The sequence below is a fragment of the Antechinus flavipes genome, chromosome 2 (genome assembly GCF_016432865.1).
Source record: "Antechinus flavipes isolate AdamAnt ecotype Samford, QLD, Australia chromosome 2, AdamAnt_v2, whole genome shotgun sequence".
Taxonomy (NCBI): domain Eukaryota; kingdom Metazoa; phylum Chordata; class Mammalia; order Dasyuromorphia; family Dasyuridae; genus Antechinus; species Antechinus flavipes.
The window spans coordinates 349,750,129-349,775,242 of NC_067399.1; the positions used below are offsets into that span (position 1 = coordinate 349,750,129).

At 35.2% G+C, this 25,114-nt stretch overlaps 1 protein-coding gene across 1 annotated transcript in view; it reads left to right on the forward strand.

Annotated features, from left to right (window-relative positions):
* Nucleotides 1-25,114, forward strand: part of MDGA2 (MAM domain containing glycosylphosphatidylinositol anchor 2) — an 816,139-nt gene that overhangs the window by 767,493 nt on the left and 23,532 nt on the right. The window lies entirely within an intron of this gene.

Consider the following 25,114-nt stretch of genomic DNA (forward strand, 5'->3'; position numbering starts at 1 on the left):
TTCTTTAATCTGATGATTCTGGAATTTAGCTACAATGTTCTTGGAGTTTTCATTTTGAAGTCTCTTTCAGAAACTAATTGGTGGATTATTTCAATGGCTATTTTATTCTCTGGTTCTAGGATATCAGAAGTTTTCCTGGATACTTTTTTGAAAGATGATGTCCAGGTTCTTTTTTTCATCATGTTTTTCAGGTAGTCCAATAATTCTTAGATTGTCTCTCATGGATCAATTTTCCAGGTCACTTGTTTTTCTTATGAGGTATTTAATAGTTTCTTCTATTTTTTCTTTTTTTGTTTTGTTTTGGTTTGGTTTGGGTTTTTTTGGCTGATTCTTGATGTCTCATTGAGTCATTCACTTCTAATTTCTTCAGTTTGTTTTTTTATCTCCTGTTACATTTGGCCAATTGTACTTTTAAAGGAGTTGTTTTGTTCATTGGATTTTTTTTTCCATTTCACCAATTCTGTTTTTCAAAAAGTTATTTTCTTTTTCCATTTTGCCAAATCTATTTTTCTTTTTTTCTTTTTCCCCTCTTTTTTTTTTTTAATTATTATAGCTATTTATTTACAATATATATGCATGGGTAATTTTTCATCATTGACAATTGAAAAACCTTTTGTTCCAATTTTTCCCCTTCTTCCCCCCCACTCCCTCTCCCAGATGGCAGGTTGACCAATTCATGTTAAATATATTAAAGTATAAGTTAAATACAATATATGTATACATGTCTATACAGTTATTTTGCTGTACAAAAAGAATCGGATTCTGAAATAGTGTACTATTAGCCTATAAAGGAAATCAAAAATGTAGGCAGACAAAAATATAGGGATTGGGCATTCTATGTAATGGTTTGTAGTCATCTCCCAGAATTCTTTCACTGGGTGTAGCTGCTTAAATTCATTACTGCTCTATTGGAATTGATTTGGTTCATCTCGTTGCTGGAATGGCCACATCCATCAGAACTGATCATCACACAGTATTGTTGTTGAAGTCCTGGTCCTGCTCATTTCACTCAGCATCATTTCATGTAAGTCTCTCCAGGCCTTTCTGAAATCATACTGCTGGTCATTTCTTACAGAACAATATTATTCCATAATATTCATATACCACAATTTATTCAGCCATTCTCCAACTGATGGGCATCCACTCAGTTTCCAGTTTCTGGCCACTACAAAGAGGGCTGCCACAATCATTCTTTCACTTACAGTTCCCTTTCCCTTCTTTAAAATCTCTGGGATATAAGCCCAGTAGTAATACTGCTGGATCAAAGGGTATGCACATTTTGATAACTTTTTGAGCATAGTTCCAAATCCCTCACCAGAAAGGCTGGATGTATTTACAATTCCACCAACAATGTATCAGTATCCCAGTTTTCCCACATCCCCTCCAGCATTCCACATTATCTTTCCTTGTCATTCTAGCCAATCTCAGAGTTGTCTTAATTTGCATTTCTCTGATTAATAATGACTTGGAACATCTTTTCATATGGCTAGAAATAGTTTCAATTTCTTTGTCTGAGAATTGTCTGTTCATATCCTTTGATAATTTATCAATTGGAGAATGGCTTGATTTCTTAAAAATTAGAGTCAATTCTCTATATATTTTGGAAATGAGGCCTTTATCAGAACCTTTGACTGTAAAAATATTTTCCTTGTTTATTGCTTCCTTTCTAATCTTGTCTGTATTAGTTTTGTTTGTACAAAACCTTTTCAATTTGATGTAATCAAACTTTTCTATTTTGTGATCAATAATGATCGCTAGTTTTTCTTTGGTCATAAATTCCTTCTTTTTCCACAGGTCTGAGAAGTAAACTACGCTGTGTTCTAATTTATTTATAATCTCATTCTTCATGCCTACATAATTAACCCATTTTGACCTAATCATGGTGTATAGTGTTAAGTGTAGGTCAATGCCTAGTTTCTGCCGTACTAATTTCCAATTTTTGCAGCAATTTTTGTCAAATAATGCATTCTTATCCCAAAAGCTGGGGTCTTTGGGTTTGTCAAACACTAGAGTATTAAAGTTATTGACTGTTTTGTCCTTTGAACCTAACCTATTCCACTAATCAACTAAACTGTTTCTTAGCCAATACCAAATGGTTTTGGTAACTGCTGCTTTATAATATAATTTTAGATCTGGTACAGATAGGCCACCTTCATTTGATTTTTTTTTTCATTAATTCCCTTGAAGTCCTTGATCTTTTGTTTTTCCATATGAACTTTGTTGTTATTTTTTCTAGGACATTAAAATAGTTTTTTGGGAGTCTGATTGGTATAGCACTAAACAAATAGATTAGTTTAGGTAGTATTGTCATCTTTATTGTATTTGCTCGCCTTATTCAAGAGCATTTAATATTTTTCCAGTTGGTTAGATCAGACTTAATTTGTGTGGAAAGTGTTTTGTAATTTTGCTCATAAAGTTTCTCATTTTCCTTTGCCAGATAGATTCCTAAGTATTTTATACTATCAGTAGTTACTTTAAATGGAATTTCTCTTCATAACTCTGACAGTTGGATTTTGTTAGTGATATATAAGAATGCTGATGACTTATGTGGGGTTATTTTGTATCCTGGAACTTTGCTAAAGTTGTGGATTATTTGTAATAACTTTTTAGTAGAATCTCTGGGGTTCTCTAAGTATACCATCAAATCATCAGGAAAGAGTGATAATTTGATTTCCTCATTACTTTTTCTTTTACTAATTCCTTTAATCTCTTTCTCAACTTTTATTGCCAAAGCTAGCATTTCTGAAACAATATTGAATAGTAATGGTGATAGTGGGCAACCTTGTTTCACTCCTGATCTTATTGGAAATGGTTGCAGTTTGTCCCCATTACATATGATGCTTACTGATGGTTTTTAATAGATGCTACTGACCATTTTAAGGAAAAGTCCATTTACTCCTATACTCTCAAGAGTTTTTAATGGGAATGGATGTTGGATTTTATAAAATGATTTTCTGTATCTATTGAAATGATCATATGGTTTTTGTTAATTTGGTTATTAATATGGTCAATTATACTAATAGTTTTCCTAATGTTGAACCAGGCCTGCATTCCTGGTATAAATCCTACTTGATCATAATGTATTATCCTAGAAATGTTTTTCTGTAGTCTTTTTGCTAATATCTTATTTAAGATTTTAGCCTCAATATTCATTAGGGGTATTGGTTTATAATTTTCTTTCTCTGTTTTCAACCTCCCTGTTTGAGGTATCAGTACTATGTCTGTGTAACAAAAGAAATTTGGTAGGACTCCTTCAATCCCTATTTTTTCTAAAAGTTCAAATGGCATTGGGGTTAATTGTTCTTTAAATGTTTGGTGGAATTCATAAGTAAATCCATCTGGTCCTAGGGATTTTTTCTTAGAGAGTTAATAGCTTGTTCTATTTCTTTTTCTGAAATGGCACTATTCAAGCAATTTACTTCCTCCTCTGTTAATCTGGGAAGCCTATATTTTTGGAGGTAGTCATCCATTTCATTTAGGTTATCAAATTTGTTGGAATAAAGTTGGGCAAAGTAACACCTTATTATTACTCTAATTTCCTCTTCATTGGTGGAAAATTCTCCCTTTTCATTTTTAAGACTAACAATTTGATTTTCTTCTATCCTTTTTCTAATCAGGTTGACCAAAGGTTTAACTATTTTATTGATTTTTTCATAAAACCAACTCAGTTTTATTTATTAATTCAATAGTTATTTTTTAACTTTCAATTTTATTAATTTCTCCTTTTAATTTTAAAATTTCAAGTTTAGTATTTGATTGGGGGTTTTTAATTTGGTCTTTTCCTAGCTTTTTACGTTGCAAGCCCAATGCATTGATCTTCTCTTTATTTTATTCAAATAAGCCTCTAAAGACACAAAATTTCTCCTTATTACCACTTTGGCTGCATCCCACAAATTTTTATATGATGCCTCATCATAGTCATTATCTTGAGTGAAATTATTAATTGTGTCTATAATTTGCTGTTTCACCCCATCATTCTTTTTTTTTAATTTTTATTTAATAATTACTTTATATTGACAGAATCCATGCCAGGGTAATTTTTTTTTTACAACATTATCCTTTGCACTTGTTTCTGTTCCAATTTTTCCCCCTCCCTCTCTCCACCCTCTCCCCTAGATGGCAAGCAGTCCTTTATATGTTGGATATGTTGCAGTATATCCTAGATACAATATATGTTTGCAGAACCGAACAGTTCTCTTGTTGCATAGGGAGAATTGGATTCAGAAGGTATAAATAACCCGGGAAGAAAAACAAAAATGCAGATAGTTCACATTCGTTTCCCAGTGTTCTTTCTTTGGGTGTAGCTGCTTTTGTCCATCATTTATCAACTGAAACTCAGTTAGGTCTCTTTGTCAAAGAAATCCACTTCCATCAAAATATGTCCTCATACAATATTGTTGTCAAAGTGTATAATGATCTCCTGGTTCTGCTCATTTCACTTAGCATCAGTTCATGTAAGTCTCGCCAGTCCTCTCTGTATTCATCCTGCTGGTCATTTCTTACAGAACAATAATATTCCATAACATTCATATACCACAATTTACCCAGCCATTCTCCAATTGATGGGCATCCATTCATTTTCCAGTTTCTAGCCACTACAAATAGGGCTGCTACAAACATTTTGGCACATACAGGTCCCTTTCCCTTCTTTACTATTTCTTTGGGATATAAGCCCAATAGAAACACTGCTGGAGAAAAGGGTATGCACAATTTGATAATTTTTTGGGCATAATTCCAAATTGCTCTCCAGAATGGTTGGATTCATTGACAACTCCACCAACAATGCATGAGTGTCCCAGTTTTCTCGCATCCCCTACAACATTCATCATTATTTTTTCCTGTCATCTTAGCCAATCTGGCAGGTGTGTAGTGATATCTCAGAGTTGTCTTAATTTGCATTTCTCTGATCAATAATGATTTGGAACACTTTCATATGAGTGGTAATAGTTTCAATTTCATCCTCTGAAAATTGTCTGTTCATATCCTTTGACCATTTATCAATTGGAGAATGGCTTGATTTCTTATAAATTTGAGTCAGTTCTCTATATATTTTGGAAATGAGGCCTTTATCAGAACCTTTAACTGTGAAGATGTTTTCCCAGTTTGTTGCTTCCCTTCTAATCTTGTTTGCATTAGTTTTGTTTGTACAAAGGCTTTTTAATTTGATGTAATCAACATTTTCTATTTTGTGATCAGTAATGGTCTCTAGTTCATCTTTGGTCACAAATTTCTTTCTCCTCCACAAGTCTGAGAGATAAACTATTCTATGTTCCTCTAATTTATTTATAATCGCGTTCTTTATGCCTAGGTCATGGACCTATTTTGATCTTATCTTGGTATACGGTGTTAAGTGTGGGTCCATGCCTAATTTCTGCCATACTAATTTCCAATTATCCCAGCAGTTTTTATCAAATAATGAATTCTTTTCCCAGAAGTTAGGGTCTTTGGGTTTGTCAAACACTAGATTGCTATAGTTGACTATTCTGTCTTGTGAACCTAACCTTTTCCACTGATCCACTAATCTATTTCTTAGCCAATACCAAATGGTTTTGGTGACTGCTGCTTTATAATATAATTTTAGATCAGGTACAGCTAGGCCACCTTCATTTGATTTTTTTTTCATTAATTCCCTTGAGATTCTCGACTTTTTATTGTTCCATATGAATTTTGTTGTTATTTTTTCTAGATCATTAAAATATTTTCTTGGAAGTCTGATTGGTATAGCACTAAATAAATAGATTAGTTTAGGGAGTATTGTTATCTTTATTATGTTCGCTCGGCCGATCCAAGAGCCCTTAATATTTTTCCAATTATTCAAGTCTGACTTTATTTGTGTGGAGACTTTTTTATAATTTTGCTCATATAATTCCTGACTTTCCTTTGGTAGATAGATTCCCAAATATTTTATGGTATCAACAGTTATTCTGAATGGAATTTCTCTTTGTATCTCTTGCTGTTGGGTTTTGTTGGTGATGTATAAAAATGCTGAGGATTTATGGGGATTTATTTTGTAGCCAGCTACTTTGCTAAAATTATGAATTATTTCTAATCGCTTTTTAGTAGAATCTCTGGGGTTCTCTAGGTATACCATCATATCATCTGCAAAGAGTGATAGTTTGGTTTCCTCATTGCCTACTCTAATTCCTTTAATATCTTTCTCGACTCTTATTGCTGAGGCTAGTGTTTCTAATATGATATTAAATAATAACGGTGATAGTGGGCGACCTTGCTTCACTCCAGATCTTACTGGGAAAGGTTCCAGTTTTTCCCCATTGCATATGATGCTTACTGATGGTTTTAAATATATGCTCCTGACTATTTTAAGGAAAAGTCCATTTATTCCTATGCTCTCAAGTGTTTTTATTAGGAATGGATGTTGGATTTTATCAAATGCTTTTTCTGCATCTATTGAGATGATCATATGGTTTTTGTTTGTTTGGTTATTGATATAGTCAATTATGCTAATAGTTTTCCTAATATTGAACCAGCCCTGAATTCCTGGTATAAATCCTACTTGGTCATAGTGTATTATCCTGGTGACGATTTTCTGTAATCTTTTTGCTAATATTTTATTTAAGATTTTAGCATCAATATTCATTAGGGAGATTGGTCTATAATTTTCTTTCTCTGTTTTCAGCCTACCTGGTTTAGGTATCAGTACCATGTCTGTGTCATAAAAGGAGTTTGGTAGGACTCCTTCAATCCCTATTTTTCCAAATAGTTTATTTAGCATTGGAGTTAATTGTTCTTTAAATGTTTGGTAGAATTCACATGTAAATCCATCTGGTGCTGGGGATTTTTTCTTAGGGAGTTGATTGATAGTTTGTTCTATTTCTTTTTCTGAGATGGGACTGTTTAGGATATTTACTTCTTCCTCTGTTAATTTGGGCAAGCTATATTTTTGGAGGTATTTTTCTATTTCATTTAAGTTGTTAAATTTATTGGCATAAAGTTGGGCAAAGTAACTCCTAATTATTGCTCTAATTTCCTCTTCGTTAGTGGCGAGTTCTCCCTTTTCATTTTTAAGACTAACAATTTGATTTTCCTCTTTCCTTTTTTTAATCAGATTTACTAAGGGTTTGTCTATTTTGTTGGTTTTTTCATAGAACCAACTCTTAGTTTTATTAATTAATTCAATAGTTTTTTTACTTTCAATTTTATTGATCTCTCCTTTTATTTTTAGAATTTCAAGTTTAGTGTTTGACTGGGGGTTTTTAATTTGTTCCTTTTCTAGCATTTTTAGTTGCAAACCCAATTCATTGACCTTCTCTTTCTCTATTTTATACAAATAGGCCTCTAGAGATATGAAATTTCCCCTTATTACCGCTTTGGCTGCATCCCATACAATTTGGTACAATGTCTCATTATTATCGTTTTCTTGGGTGAAGTTATTAATTATGTCTATGATTTGCTGTTTCACCCTATCATTCTTTAGTATGAGATTATTTAGTTTCCAATTATTTTTGGTCTACTTCCTCCTGGCTTTTTGTTGAATGTAATTTTCATTGCATCGTGGTCTGAAAAGGATGCATTTACTATTTCTGCCTTACTGCATTTGAGTTTGAGGTTTTTATGTCCTAATATATGGTCAATTTTTGTATAGGTTCCATGAACTGCTGAAAAAAAAGTGTATTCCTTTCTGTCTCCATTACATTTTCTCCAGAGATCTATCATATTTCACTTTTATAGTATTCTATTTACCTCTTTGACTTCTTTCTTATTTATTTTGTGGTTTGATTTATCTAATTCTGAGAGTGCTAGGTTAAGATCTCCCACTATTATAGTTTTACTGTCTATTTCTTCTTGCAGCTCTGTTAATTTCTCTTTTAAGAATTTAGATGCTACACCACTTGGTGCATATATGTTTAATATAGATAGTGCTTCATTATCCATGCTTCATTATCCATGCTACCCTTTAGCAAGATATAGTGCCCTCCCTTATCTCTTTTAATTAGATCAATTTTTGCTTTAGCTTGATCTGTGATCAGGATGGCTACCCCTGCTTTTTTGACTTCACCTGAAGCATAGTAGATTTTGCTCCAACTTTTTATCTTTAACCTGCATGTATCTCCCCACTTCAGGTGTGTTTCCTGTAAACAACATATTGTAGGATTCTGGCTTTTAATCCATTCTGCTAACTGCTTCCTCTTTATGGGGGAGTTTACCCCGTTCACATTTATGGTTAGAATGACCAATTCTGTATTACTTGCCATCTTGTTAACCCCGGTTTATGCTTTTCTCCCTTCTTTCCCCTTTCCCCCCTTCCCAGTATTAAGCTTGTGAGCACCACTTGCTTCTCACAGCTCTCCGTTTTTAGTATCCCTCCCCCCCGCCTTAGAGTTCCTCCTCCTATCTTACCCCTTTCCCTCCCAGTTTCCGTATTCCCTTCCGCTTAGCTTATTCCTTCCCTTTTCACTTTTCCCTTCTCACTTTTCAATGAGGTGGGAGAAGTTTCACCATAGATTGAATATGTCTTAAGATTTTTCACTTAAAGCCAATTCTGAAGGCAGTACGATACCCACTATATTCATCCCCCTCCATTCTTTCTCTCAGATATAATAGGTTTCCTATGCCTCTTCATGAGATGTACTAACCCCACTTTACCCTATTTCTGGTACAATGTCCTTTCCACATCAATTTCTAGAACAAGGTATACATGTATTCTTTATACATCTATATAGTCAAAATATAGTTCCCAAGATTAATCTTTACCTTTTTAGATTTCTCTTGAGTTCTATATTTGTAGATCAAACTTTTTGTTAAGTTCTGGCTTTTTCATCAGAAATAGATGAAATTCGCTTACTTTGTTGAATGTCCATCTTCTTCCCTGGAAAAAGATGCTCATTCTTGCTGGGTAAGTTATTTTTGGTTGCATACCAAGTTCCTTAGCCTTTCGGAATATCATATTCCAGGTCCTTTGATCTTTTAATGTGGATGCTACCAGATCCTGGGTGATCCTTATTGTGGCTCCTTGATACTTGAATTGGGTTTTTCTAGCCGCTTGCAATATTTTTTCCTTTGTCTGAGGGTTCTGGCATTTGGCCACTATATTCCTTGATGTTTTGATTTTAGGATCCCTTTCAGTGGGTGATCGATGAATCCTTTCAATGTTTATTTTTTCCTCTGTTCCTATGACTTCTGGGCAGTTCTCTTTGATAATTTCCTGGAAAATAGTGTCCAGGCTTTTTTTCATCATGTTTTTCTGGAAGTCCAATGATTCTCAGATTGTCTCTCCTGGATCTGTTTTCCAGGTCTGTTGTCTTCCCCAGAAGGTATTTCACATTCTTTTCCATTGTTTGATTTTTTTGGATTTGCTTGACTGAGTCTTCTTGTCTCCTCGAGTCATTCAATTCCAATTGTTCAATTCTGATTTTCAGTGAAGTATTTTCTTCACTCACTTTTTAAAAATCTTTTTCTAATTGTCCCTTTGAGTTCTTTTGTTCTGTGGAATTTTTTTCCATTTCGCCAATTTTGTTTTCCAGTTCACCAATCCTATTTTTCAAGGATTTTACTTCTTTATCCACTCTCTCTTTAACTGACTTCTCCAGGCTCTTTTGCCAAGCCTCCCTCTCCTTTTCCCATTTTTCTTCTAGCTCCCTTGTGAGAGCCTTTTTAATTACTTCTATGAGGTTCATCTGTGCTGAGAAACAGATGATCTCCTCCTTTGGGGATTCACCTGGGGACTGTCTGTTTTTAGTCTCCTCAGGATTTAGAGTCTGCTCTCTATCTGTATAGAAGCTGTCAAGGGTTAAAGTCCTCTTCAGTTTCTTGCTCATTCTGTCTAATAATCAAAGACAAACTAGCAAAGAAAAACAGAAAAAACTGGAGTCTTTCTTTGGGGGAGGGGCTGGGTGGTGTTACCGAGCTTCCTCTCCAGACTGCGGGGGGGCAGCAGTGAGACACTAGTCCGACTGTGCTGCACCTGCTCGCTGAGATCCCAGAGTGTGCTGAGTCACTGTGGGGGGGAGGGGGGAAAGGGGAGGGCGGCCAGGTCCCGAGAGACTCCAGCTGTTTGGCGTTGTAATTCTTCACCCCCGGTGTTTTTAGCTTCTCTGCTGGGCTGCTGACTTGCTGCCGGAGCAAAGTATCTAATCCTGTAGCGAAGCTCTCCCCGCAGAGACAGCTGCAATCACTCCCCACCCCCTCTCCAGTCTGCTCCCGTGCTCTCACTGCCGCTGCCCGCCGCCTGCGCCCGATCTAAAACCATCCCAGCCCTCCAGTAAAGACAGACCTTTCTTGGCGAATCTCAAGGATGGCTTCTCTTGGTAACTATTTGTGGGGTTTTTTTTCAGTCAAGCATTAATTCAGAGGCTTGTAATGAAATGGATAGTGAGAGAAAGCGTGGAGCTACACAGCTGTGTGCCTCCTCTCCGCCATCTTAACCGGAAGTCCCCATCATTCTTTAAGATGAGATCATTTACTATCCAATTACTTTTTGGTCTATTTACCCTTAATTTTTTGTAAATGTAGTTTTTATTGCATTGTGATCTGAAAAGAAAGCATTTACTATTTCTGCCTTCTTGCATTTAATTTTGAGGTCTTTATGTCCTAATATATGATCAATTTTTGTATAGGTTCCATGAACTGCTGAGAAGAAATTATACTTCTTTCTGTCACCATTCAGTTTTCTCCAAAGATCTATCATACCTAATTTTTCTAATATTCTATTTACCGCTTTAATTTCTTTCTCATTTGTTTTGTGGTTTGATTTATCTAATTCTGAAAGTGCAAAGTTGCGATCTTCCACTATTACAGTTTTGCTGTCTATTTCTTCTTGCAACTCTCTTAACTTCTTTAGGAATTTAGATGCTATACCATTTGGTGCATATATGTTTAATATTGATATTGATTCATTGTCTATAGTACCCTTTAGCAAGATATAGTTTCCTTCCTTATCTCTTTTAATTAGATCAGTTTTTGTTTTTGCTTGATCTGAGATAGGGTTGGATACCCCTGTTTTTTGTTTTTTTTTATTACTTCACCTGAAGCATAATAGCTTCTGCTCCAACCTTTTACCTTTACTCTGTATGTATCTCCCTACTTTAAATGTGGTTTCCTGTAAACAACATATTGTAGGGTTCTCACTTTTGATCCAGTCTGCTATCCACCTCCACTTTATGGGAGAGTTTATCCTATTCACATTTATGGTTAAAATTACTAATTCTGTATTTTCTGCCATCTTATTATCCCCAGATTCTGCTTTTCTTTTTCTTACCCCTCCCCCTTACCTCCTTTTCCAGTATTAAACTTATGGGCACCAATTGCATCACGCAGCTTTCCCTCTTTAGAATCCCTCCCATCCTCTTTGAATCCATTCCCCTTTCTTGTAACTGTCCCTTATTACTCTTTTCCTTTTCCCTTTTCCTCTCCCATTTTTTAATGAGGTGAGAGAAGTTTCTCTGTAAACGAAATACGTAAATTATTTTCTCTTTGAGCTAACTCTGATGAGAGTAAAATTCACACATGTTCCTCCTTCTCTCCAAATTTCCTCAGATATGATAGGTTTCCTTTGCCTCTTCATGGGATGTACTTTCCCTCTTTTTATCTCCCCTTTTCCCTTTTTCTGACATTATCCCCTTTTCATTTCAACTTCCTTTTTTTTTTAATGTTATATCAGTAAAATCAAATTATACATGTACTCTTTATGTATATCCACAACAGAAATAGAGTTCTCAAGAGTTCTTTTTACGTTTTTCTGCTTCTGTTGAGTCCTATGACTGGAGATCAAATTTTTTGTTTAGTTCTGTTTTTTTTTCCTTAGAAGCAAATGGAATTCATCTGTTTCATTAAATTTCCATCTTCTTCCTTTGAAGAAAATGCTCAACTTAGCTTGGTAGTTTATTCTTGGTTGCACTCCAAGTTCTTTTGTCTTTCAGAATATCAGATTCCAGGCACTTAGATCTCTTAATGTGGAAGCAACTAGATCTTGAGTGATCCTTATTGTGCCACATCAGTATTTGAATTGTTTTTTTCTGGCTGCTTGTAATATTTTTTCCTTAGTCTGATAGTTCTGAAATTTAGCCACAATATTCCTTGGAGTTTTTATTTTAGGGTATTTTTTGGAAGGTGTTCAATGAATTCTTTCAATGCCTATTTTATCTTCTGATTCTATTACATCTGAGCAGTTCTCTTTGATAATTTCCTGTAAAATAATATCTATGCTCTTTTTTTCATCATAATTTCCAGGAAGTACAATAATCCTCAGATTATCTCTCCTAGATCTATTTTCCAGGTATGTTGTTTTTCCAAGTAAATATTTAACATTTTTTCCTAATTTTTCATTTTTTTGGTTTTGCTTGACTGATTCGATGTCTCAATGAATCATTCATTTCTATTTGTTCAGTTCTGATTTTTAATGAGTTATTTTCTTCATTAGCTTTTTTTTTTTTTACTTCTTTTTGTGTATGTCCAATTGAGTTTTTAAATGAGTTGTTTTGCTCTATGGAATTTTTTTCAATTTCACTAATTTTTTTTTTTTTTTTTTTTTTTTTTTTTACTGAGTGCTTTTTCCAATTCACAAATCCTACTTTGTTGGGAGTTCTTTATCTTTTCCAATTCACAAATCCTACTTTCCTGGGAGTTCTTTACCTTTTCCAATTCACATTTCAGGAAGTTACTTTCTTGTATAGTTTCTCTTTCCTTTCACCATTTTTCTTCTGTCTTTTAAGATTTTTTAATAACTTCTTCTAAGAGAGCCTTGTGTGATGGGGACCAGGTTACATCCCCCTTTGTGGTTTTGTCTGGAGACTGTCTGCTATTAGTCTCCCAAGGTTGAAAACCTTCTCTCTTCACTTCCGGGGGCAGAGCCAAGATGGCAGAGAAGGCATACACGACTTTCTAAGCTCCTCTCATTCCCCTCATAACCAACTATTTAATTCAGCCTCAAAAATATCTCTCTTCACTACTTAAATTCAAGATTAGAAACACTACAACTTACCAGCCGATGTCAATCTGGAAGATCGCCAAGAAAGGTTTGTCCTGAGGAGCCAGGAACAGACTAACACAGGCAGTGAGATAGTAGCTTCCTGAGCAAACCAGGGGCAGGGGTGATCTCTGTGGCTAGAGAAATTATAGAGACGATTCTGTTGTAGGCTAACTGCTCTGCCTTGACTATAAACCTGTAAAGTGGCAGAGAAATTAAAGCCAAAAACAGAGGGTACTCTAAAAAACGCCAGAACCTAATGAGATCTGGCTGTAACCACTCAAACCTGGATGTGACTCAGGCAGACTTTAACGCAGCCCTGCAGCCACATCTTGCAGTTTGGGCTTTTTCAGGGCAGTTATAAATTTGCACGGCATGGGGGCACAGCCTGGGCAGCCTCTAATCGGCACAGTGGGGGGCTTGGCCTGGGGCAATAGAACTTCCCCAGTAGACTGTGCTTCCTGGGCAGACACTTTGGGTCCCTGCAGGGCAATTCACTGCTCAACTGCTAACACCCACAGCCCCAGGGCAGGCTTTGGCTTGGGGTAGTGAAACGCTCACTGCTCACCGTCTAGCCCCAGGGTAGTCGTTATCTCACACTGCAGGGATTCTTTACAATGCACTTTCCCAGATCAGCCCTATAGGCCTGAGTTACTCCCAGGTGGGGAACTCTTTCCCAGAGAACTCCAGTCCCTCGATGCTTTTTATAGCTGGCTGGCAAGACAGCTACTTATCCATACACCTTTCACTGCTCTGCAGAGGAAGCTGGTAACCTCCTAGCTCTGAAGGCAGACCCTACAGGCTTTAACAAAATGAGTAAAAAAATCAAAAGAACGATTGATAGTTTCTATACAGAAAGAAAACAGCTTTTCAACCCTGAAGAAACTAATAGCAGACAGTCTCCAGACAATTGTTGGTCCCCAATACAAAAGGCTCTCCTAGAAGAAACTATCAAAAACCTTAAAAGAGAACTAGAAGAAAAATGGGGAAAGGAAAAAGAAGCTATGCAAGAGAGTACAGAAAAGGCATATAATTCACTAACAGAAAAATTTGATAAAGTGGAAAAAGAAAACAACTTCCTGAACTGTGAATTGGAAAAGGCAAAAAACTCCTAAGAAGAGCAGGGAAATAGAATTTGTGAATTAGAAAAAGAAAATAACTCACTAAAAAAAATTAGTGAAATGGAAAAAAATTCCATAGAGCAAAACAACTCAATTGGACATATACAAAAAGAAGTAAAAAAAAGCTAATGAAGAAAATAACTCATTAAAAATCAGAAATGAACAAATAGAAATAATTGATTCATTGAGACATCAAGAATCAATCAAGCAAAACCAAAAAAATGAAAGATTGGTAAAAAAATGTCAAATATTTACTCGGAAAAACAACAGACCTGGAAAATAGATCTAGGAGAGATAACCTAAGGATCATTGGACTACCAGAAAATTATGATGAAAAAAAGAGCCTAGATACTATTTTACAGGAAATCATCAAAGAAAACTGCCCAGAAGTAATAGAACCAGAAGGTAACTCAGATGTTGAAAGAATTCATTGAACACCTTCTGGAAAAGACCCTAAAATAAAGACTCCAAAGAATATTGTGGCCAAACTTCAGGATTTTCAGACTAAAGAAAAAAATTTACAAGCAGGCAATAAAAAACAATTCAAATACCGAGGTGCCACAATAAGGGTTACGCAAGATCTGGCTGATTCAACATTAAGGATCGAAGGACCTGGAATCAAATATTCCAAAAGACAAAAGAGCTCGGAATGCAGCCAAGAATAAACCACTCAGCTAATCTGAGTATTTTTTTTCCCATGGAAGAAGATGGATATTTAATGAAATAGAGGAATTCCATTTGTTTCTAAGGAAAAAAACAGACTTAAACAAAAAATTTGATCTCCAAGAACAGGAATCAAGACAAGTAGAAAAAGGTAAAAGGAACTCTTGAGAACTGTATTTCTGTTGTGGATATACATAAAAACCATATGTATAATTTGATTTTACCAATATAACATAAAAAAGGGAAGTAGAAATGGAAAGAGGATAGTGTCAGAAAAAGGGAAAAGGAAAGATAAAAAGAGGGAAACTACATGCGATGATGAGGCAAAGGAAACCTATCATATCTGAAGAAACTTAGAGAGGGAGAGGAACATTGTGTGAATCCTACTCTCATCAGAGTTGTCTCAAAGAGGAAATAATTGATGTATTTGTTTTACCGAGAATCTTCTCTCACTTCATTAAAAAGTGGGAGAGGAAAAGGAAAAAGGAAAAAGAGTAATAAGGAAAGGGTACAAGAAAGGGGAACTAATTCAAAGGGAGGAGGAAGGGATACTAAAAAGGGAGAGCTGTGTGACACAAGTGGGACCAATAAGTTTAATACTAGGGAAGAAAGGAAGGAGGGCAAGAAAAAGAAAAAATATAATCTGGGGATATTAGGATGGCAGGAAATACAGAATTAGTAATTTTAACCATAAATGTGAATGGGATGAACTCTCCCATAAAGAGGAGGCAGATAGCAGACTGGATCAAAAGTCAGAACCCTACAATATATTGTTTACAGGAAACACATTAAAAACAGGGAGATACATACAGACTAAAGGTAAAAGGCTGCAGCAGAATCTATTATGCTTTAGGTGAAGTCAAAAAAGCAGGGGTAGCCATCCTTATCTCAGATCAAGCAAAACCAAAAATTGATCTAATTAAAAGAGATAGGGAAGGAAACTATATCTTACTAAAGGATACTATAAACAATGAAGCAATATCAGTATTAAACATATATGCACCAAGTAGTATAGCATCTAACTTCCTAAAGGACAAGTTAAGAGAGTTGTGAGGAGAAATAAACAGTAAAACTATAATAGTGGGAGATCTCAATCTTGCACTCTCAGAATTAAATAAATCAAACCACAAAACAAATAAGAAAGAAATTAAAGAGGTAAATACAATATTAGAAAAATTAGGTATGATAGATCTCTGGAGAAAACTGAATTGTGACAGAAAGAAGTATACATTTTTCTCAGCAGTTCATGGAACCTATGCAAAAATTGACCATATATTAGTACATAAAGACCTCAAAATTAAATTCAGGAAGGCAGAAATAGTAAATGCTTTCTTTTCAGATCACAATGCAATAAAAACTACATTCAACAAAAAGCTAGGTGTAAATAGACCAAAAAGTAATTGGAAACTAAATAATCTCATCTTAAAGAATGATTGGGTGAAACAGCAAATTATAGACACAATTAATAATTTCACTCAAGATAATGACAATGGTGAGACATCATACCAAAATTTATGGGATGCAGCCAAAGTGGTAATGAGGGGAAATTTTATATCTTTAGAGGCTTACTTGAATAAAATAGAGAAAGAGAAGATTAATGAATTGGGCCTCCAACTTAAAAAGCTAGAAAAAGACCAAATTAAAAACCCCCAATCAATTACTAAACTTGAAATTCTAAAATTAAAAGGAGAAATTAATAATATAGAAAGCAAAAAACTATTGAACTAATAAATAAAATTAAGAGTTGGTTTTTGAAAAAAAAACAATAAAATTGATAAACCTTTGGTAAATCTGATTAGAAAAAGGAGAGAGGAAAATCAAATTAGTAGTCTTACAAATGAAAAGGGAGAACTTTCCACCAATGAAGAGGAAATTAAAGAAATAATAAGGGGTTAGTTGCCCAACTTTATGCCAATAAATTTGATAACCTAAGCGAAATGGATGACTACCTCCAAAAATATAGGCTTCCCAGATTATCAGAGGAGGAAGTAAATTGCTTAAATAGTCCCATTTCAGAAAAAAGAAATAGAACAAGCTATTAATCAACTCCCTAAAAAAAAAAAAAAATCCCCAGGACCAGATGGATTTACATGTGAATTCTACCAAACATTCAAAGAACAATTAACCCCAATGCTTTATAAACTATTTGAAAAAATAGGGAATGAAGGAGTCCTACCAAATTCCTTTTATGACACAGACATGATACTGAAAACTAAACCAGGTATGTTGAAAACAGAGAAACAAAATTATAGACCAATCTCCCTAATGAATATTGATGCTAAAATCTTAAATAAGGTATTAGCAAAAAGACTACAGAAAATCATCCCTAGGATAATACACCATGATCAAGTAGGATTTATACCAGGAATGCAGGGCTGGTTCAATATTAGGAAAACTATCAGTATAATTGGCCATATTAATAATCAAATTAACAAAAACCATATGATCATCTCAATAGATGCAGAAAAAGCATTTGATAAAATCCAACATCCATTCCCATTAAAAACTCTTGAGAGTATAGGAATAAATGGACTTTTCTTTAAAATAGTCAGTAGCATCTATTTAAAACCAGCAGTAAGCATCATATGTAATGGGGACAAACTGCAACCATTCCCAATAAGATCAGGAGTGAAACAAGGTTGCCACTATCACCATTACTAATTAATATTGTATTAGAAATGCTAACTTTGGCAATAAGAGTTGAGAAAGAGATTAAAGGAATAAGAATAGGCAATGAGGAAACCAAATTATCACTCTGCTGATGATATGGTAGTATACTTAGAGAATCCCTGAAACTCTACTAAAAAGTTATTAGAAACAATCCACACCTTTAGCAAAGTTGTAGGATACAAAATAAACCCACATACATCATCAGCATTCTTATATATCACTAACAAAACCCAACACTTATAGTTACAAAGAGAAATTGCATTTAAAGTAACTACTGATTGTATAAAATATTTAGGAATCTATCTGCCAAGGGAAAACCAGAAATTTTATGAGCAAAACTACAAAACGCTTTCTACACAAATTAAGTCTGATCTAACCAATTGGAAAAATATTAAATACTCTTGGATTGGGTGAGCAAATATAATAAAAATGACAATATTACCTAAACTAACCTATTTATTTAGATATACCAATCAGACTCCCAAAAAACTACTTTGATGACTTAGAAAAAATAACAACAAAGTTCATATGGAAAAACAAAAGGTCAAGAATTTCAATGGATTAATGAAAAAAAAAAAAATCAAATGAAAGTAGCCTAGCTGTACCAGATCTAAAATTATATTATAAAGCAGCAGTTACTAAAACCATCTGATATTGGCTAAGAAATAGACTAGTTGATCAATGGAATAGGTTAGGTTCAAAGGACAAAACAGACAATAATTTTAATAATCTAGTGCTTGACAAACCCAAAGACCCCAGTTTTGGGGATAAGAATGCATTATTTGACAAAAATTGCTGGGAAAATTCGAAATTAATATGGCAGAATCTAGGCATTGACCCACACTTAACACCATACACCAAGATAAGGTCAAAATGGGTTCATGACCTAGGCATAAAGAATGAAATTATAAATAAATTGGAAGAGTATAGGATATAGACCTGTGGAAGAGGAAGGAATTTATGCCCAAAAAAGAACTGGAGATCACTATTGGCCACAAAATAGAAAATTTTGATTATATTAAATTGAAAATTTTTTGCACAAACAAAACTAATGCAGACAAGATTAGAAGGGAAATAATAAACTGGGAAAACATTTTTACAGTCAAAGGTTCTGATAAAGGCCTCATTTCCAAAATATAGAGAGAATCGACTCTAATTTTTAAGAAATCAAGCCATTCTCCAATTGATAAATGGTCAAATGATATGAATAGACAATTCTCAGATGAAGAAATTAAAACTATTTATAGACATTTGAAAATATGCTCCAAATCATTATTAATCAGAGAAATGCAAATTAAGACAACTCTGAGATACCACTACACACCTGTCAGATTGGCTAGAATGACAGGGAAAGACAATGCAGAATGTTGGAGGGGATGTAGGAAAACAGGGACACTGATATATTGTTGGAATTGTGAACATATCCAGCCATTCTGGAGAGCAATTTGCAACTATGCTTAAAAAGTTATCAAACTGTGCATATCCTTTGATCCAGCAGTGTTTCTACTGGGCTCATACCCAAAAGAGATACTAAAGAAAGGAAAGGGACCTGTATGTGCCAAAATGTTTGTGGCAGCCCTGTTTGTAGTGGCTAGAAGCTGGAAAAATGATGCCCATCAATTGGAGAATGGTTGAATAAATTGTGGTATATGAATGTTCTGTAAGAAATGACCAGCAGGATGAATACAGAGAGAATTGGTGAAATTTACATGAACTCATGCTAAGTGAAATGAGCAGAACCAGAAGATCATTATATACCTCAACAATAATACTGTATGAGGATGTATCCTGATGAAAGTGGATTTCTTTGACAAAGAGATCTCAGTTTTAATTGATCAAGGATGGACAGAAGCAGCTACACCCAAAGAAAGAACACTGGGAAATGAATGTAAATTGCTTGCATTTCTGTTTTTCTTCCCGGGTTATTTATACCTTTGGAATCCAATTCTCCCTGTGCAACTAGAGAACTGTTCGGTTCTGCACACATATTGTATCTAGGATATACGGTAACCTATTTAACATGTATAGGACTGCTTGCCATCTAGGGGAGGGGGTGGAGGGAGGGAGGGGAAAAATTGGAACAGAAGTGAGTGCAAGGGATAACTTTAAAAATTGCCCTGGCATGGGTTCTGTCAATAAAAAGTTATTTAAAAAAAAGAAGAAGGAAAAAATCAAATATTCATAACCAAAGAAAGAAAGAAAGAAAGAAAGAAAACCTGCTCTTTCTGTATAGAAACTATGGATCATCCTTTTGATATGTTTACTCATTTTTTAAAAGCCTTTAGGGTCTGCCTTCAGGGCAAGGAGGTTACCAGCTTCCTCTGCAGAGCAGGCATAGGTATATGGACAGTAGCTATCTTGCAATGGGCTGCAAAAAGTGGTTGAGTGTGGTGATCTAGTTCAGATGGATCTGAATCAGTCCCTGTTCGGGTGCCAAAATGTGGTGAGCTTTTTCTTCTCAAAACGCAACCAGGTGATAAAAGTTCAGATCTTTTATTATCTCCAATATAGCCCGGTTAGCTTAGAGGCCTATCTCTCTGCTTGGTTCCAAGAGCTCTTGCCACTTTGTCCTTTGCTTCTGCCTCTGCTTTCTTCAGCCTCCAGAGCCAGCACCGCTCTTCATGTCATTCAGGTGAAATCTCAACTTGTAGCTTCTTCCTCTGAAGAACTTCCTTGACTGGCCCATTGAAGCTCTATTTATGCTCCCAAAGAGCTTCAAGGGAGGTGTAAACTCATTGAACTCCAATGAGTAAAGGTGTGAATACAAGCCTTGTATTAATTAGTTCTACTTAGTACCTTGTTTCAGGTTCTGCCCAAAACATCTTCTTGTAAGATTAGATCAACTCTAATTAGTTAGCAGTTAGTAAGGATTCCAACAGTTGAGCTGTGAGTGTGCTCTGGGAAAAGCTCCACACCAGAAGTGACTCAGGACTGGGTAGCATGGGCTGAGCTGCAAAAGTGCCCTGCTAAGAGCCCAGGTGTCCGGATTAGCGATGGCCCTGGGGTTAGAGGCTGAGCAGAGAAAGTGTCACTACTATAGGCAAAAGCCTGCTGTGGGTATTAGCAGTTGCCCTGCCCCACACAGCACCAGAAATGTCTCTGTCCAGGGGAGCACAGTTGGGCTGTGACAAATCTATTTTTAAGAAGTGATTTTCTTCAATATATTTTTCCCGTTTCATCAATTATATTTTTTAAGGAGTTGCTTTCTTTAGTTAATTTCTGCATTTTCTTTTCTAAACTTTCCTGCAAAACTCCCATTGTCTTTCCCAATTTTACTTTTAACTCTCTTTTAGGATCCTTTTTGAATTCTTCCAAGAGAGCCCTCTGAATTGAAGAACAGTTCATATTCACCCCTTGAAACTTTATTGGAGGCATTTTGTTTTCAGTGTCTCAGGGTTTGAGTTCTGCTTTTCCCTCTCTCCATAAAAGCTATGTTTTTTTTTGCTTTTTTGCTCATTTTTAAAGCTTGAGTTCTGCTCATAGGGCATAGGGGAAATTGTCCTGAGCTTCCTCTACAGAGTAACAGGAACTTTGATGTTGCACTGGGGCAAGTGCTGCAGACTTACCTGCTGAGTGGGCTTCACCACAACCCTCCTATTATTCAGGGGTTTGGGTGCTTACTATTTGCCTTCTGTAGTTTCATTGGATATCTCACAGCTAGTCTGCTGATGCACTAGCCTTCTAAACCAGGACAGAGCAGCCAGTACTGCTGCATTTTAACTAAAAGCATCCCACTAGGTTCCCTATGTGGGGCCTCTGCTCTCTGGCCACCCTTCACTGCACCAGCACTGGGCTGCATCTCCCCTGCCCAATTGAAACACACCTTTCATAAAATCCTTCCAAGATATCTTCTGCTGGAAATTTGCTACAATCCAAATATTTGTACGTTCTGTCACTCCAAAATCCATTCAGAAACTAGATCTAAAGTTGATTCTAAGGGAAACCAAGAAGAGTTTAGGCAAAGTCTTGTTTACTCTCCATCATCTTGGTTCCTTTCACCTGATTTTAAAATAAGAGAGGAGACAGAAATGAAGAGAAGCCAAATGTTAGAGGACTGTGAAAATGTAAGTGTCACTATATCAGTGAATATGTGGAGGAGATTAAAATTCAAGACGACTGAAAAGGTCTGTATGGAACCAAGTTGTAAAGGGTTTTAAAAATCAAATAGGATATTTTACATTTTTATTCTGGGAATAATAGGAAACTACTTGAGTTTATTAAGAGGCAGATGGCAAAAGTTGACATACCTAACATGCACTTTAGGGGAAAAAATCTACTAAATCAGTGGGAAATAGATAGTAGTGAAAAAAGATCTGAATCAGAAAGATCAACCAAAAGACTACAGAAAAAGTTCAGGTATGAGGTGATGAGAGCCTAAACCAGCTTGATTTGTAAATGGAGAGACTATGAGAGATATTGTAAATGTAAAGATAAGACATCTAACCAAACAATATGTGGAACAAGTGGACAGTTGAGGATGACAGTTTGTGATCCTGAGTGATTGTATATAGTCCTCATGTAATAGGAAATTAAAGCAGAAGAGAGGGCAGGGGGAAAGCCAACATAACTGGTTTTAGACATGCTGATTTTGAGATGCCTATAGAACTTTTACTTTGAAATATTCAAGAGGCAACTGGTAATGTAATACAATAGCTTAGGAGAGAGTTGATTGTATTAGAAATGAAAACTCCAGATTCAAATTCTTTGAGTGAGTGAAAGAAGGCTTTATTATATTTCTTGCAAGAAGCAGGAGTGATAAGCCTTAAAGTTCACAGAAACTAGAATTCACAATTATATTTTGTAATCCTGCTCTAACTCCAACTTTTCCTCTTCAGGGTTTTTCTTGGAAGAGACCTTTCCAAAATGTATACACCCCTTGATATGTTTCCATGTTCCCCCCTCTCCATGTTATATCATCATACATTCAAAAAATGATGTGTTTTTTTTTCCTTAAGGGAATTTTTATATTAATTTGTTTAATTGTTTAATAATTAATTAAATTATTTAATATTTAATATTAAATTAATATACATGAAACTTATTAAGCATGTCAATTAAAAATTTGGCCTTCCTGGGGCATAAATCCAAATCATTTGCACTCAACCAGCACTTGCAGTTACCATGGAGATGGTAGAATATACAGGGGAGAGGGGGAGAATGATCACAATGTATCCCTGGTCAAGTCATTTAAGTCTCGATGTCTGAGTTTTCTTATCTGTAAAAAAGCAGGGTGGTCACAGATTCAGAGAGTCAGAAGCATCAATTGTAGGGCTTTGAGGTAGCCACAACAGCAACAGCAGAAATAGTAGCAGCTTCATGAGCTTTCAATCCAAAAATGGCAAATGGGTCAGAAAGAGAAAGATGTTACAAGGACCCTTTGCTGGCACTGGGATAGTTGGTGGTGATTAGCAATTCTATTGACCATAAGCTGCTGTCTGGGCCACAGTTATAGAACAGAGAGAAGAACCTATGATCAGTCACAAGATTGCAAAGAATCTGATCACACATCGTTCCAGACCCAAAAGAATAGCTAGTATTTTTGGTTGCAGGTCAATCCTGGGTAAATACTGGAAAACAGACCAGAAAAGCAGAAAACACTTCCCCCCAGGAAAAATAAACTCCTGAAAAGCACTGAAAACTTGCCCATGATCAGAATTTGTGCTGAAAACAGCAGCACAAAAAAGCTCGAAGCTTGGGAGCATGCTTCCCAGGCCCAGGTGAATAAAAGATAAAGGTTTAAAGTAAAGACATAGACTTTATGTCAGGAAAATGAGCAAGCAATACCAGCAATAGCAACAAAAGAACTTGTCAATGAAAAGCTACTGTGGTAACAGGTTTGAAAACAGATACAAGCAAAACCTCAAAGAAAAAAATACTAATTAGACTGAAGACTAGAATGAATTCCTGAAAACCTTAAAGAAATGAGTGGTAGAGGAAAGCTGAGAAAAGAAATGAGAGAAATTCAAGAAAATTACAAAAAGAGAATTAACAACCTAGTAAAAGACATTTAAAAAAAAACACACTGAAAAAATTAACATAAATAGAATTGGTCAAATGGTTTAAAAAAGGAGGCACAAAAATTCACTGAAGAAAAGAGTTCCATGAAAGACAGAATTGGCCAAATGGAAAAGACAGTGAAAAGCTCACTGAAGAAGATAATTCCTTAAAAATCAGAATTGGGGGTAGCTTGGGGGTAGCTAGGTGGCACAGTGGATAGAGCACCAGCCCTGAAGTCAGGAAGACCTAACTTCAAATCTGGCCTTAGATACGTAACACTTCCTAGCCATGTAACCCTGAGCAAGTCAAAGAAAAAAAAATAAGAATTGGGAAAGAGGAAACTATGAGCCTTCAAGAAATATTTAAAAAGTTGAATTAAAAAAATAGAAGAAAATGTGAAATCTCAAAAAAAAAAAACCTAATTTAGAAATTCAATTGAGGAGAGAAAATTTAAGAATTATTCTACTACCTGAAGCTATGCTAAAAAATAAATTTAGATATATTATTTCAAGAAATTATAAAAGAAAACCACCCTCATGTCTTAGATCTGGGTGCTAAAATAGAAAATAAAGGAACCCTCTTTTTGAAAGAGATCCCAAAATGAAAACTCCCAGGAATATTATAGACAAATTCCAAATATTCCAGATCAAGCATCAAGAAAGAAACAAGAATAGTGGAAGCATAATCAAGATAACACAATATTTAGCAGCTTCCACATTGAAAGAGTAGAGAATTTGGAATTTCAAGGGGCAAAATTTCAAGAGGCTAGAATTAGAATCAAAAATAACTACCCAGCCAAACTAAATATAATCCTTCAAGTGAGAAAAATGAATATTTAAGAAACAGAAAACTTTCAAGCATTCCTGATGAAGAGACCAGAGTTGAATGGTTGGGTAAATTGTGTTATGTGAATATTTTGGAATATTATTGTTCTGTAAGAAATGACCAGCAGGATGAATATGGAGAAGCTTGGAGAGACTTACATGAACTGATGCTGAGTGAAATGAGCAGAACCAGGAGATCATTATACACTTCAACAACAATATTGTATGAGGATATATTCTGATGGAAATGGATATCGTCGACAAAGAGAAGATCTAATTCGGTTCCAACTGATCAATGATGGACAGCATCAACTACACCCAGAGAAGGAACACTGAGAAATGAATGTGGACTACTTGCATTTTTGTTTTTCTTCCCAGGCTATTTTTACCTTCTGAATCCAATTTTTCTTGTGCAACAAGAGAACTGTACAGATCTGCACACATATATTGTATCTAAGATACACTTTAACATGTTTAACATGTAGGAGACTGCCTCTAGGAGGGAAAGGAAAAGTTGGAGCAGAAGTGAGTGCAAAGGACATTGTTGCAAAAATTGCCCATGCAAATGTTCTGTCAATAAAAAGCTATAACAAAATAAAATAAAATAAGAAATATACTTACAATACTTCACACACAAAGTAGAAATAAAAAGCTAGAGTTGAAATAAAGGTGCTTCCAGCTAAAATGATAGGGAGAGCAATCATGGTTGCAAAAAATAGCTAAATTAGACCTAATGGAAAAGATATTCAGGGAAAATGCATTTTGATGGAAGATACATTATCAAAATATTTTAAAGCATTTTTGCTAATAATGTGCCAACATTTTACATATATATACATATTTATAAATAGAACTGAATCAATTTTGTAAAAATTAGAGCCATTTCTCAATTGTTAAGTGTTCAAAGTATATGATTT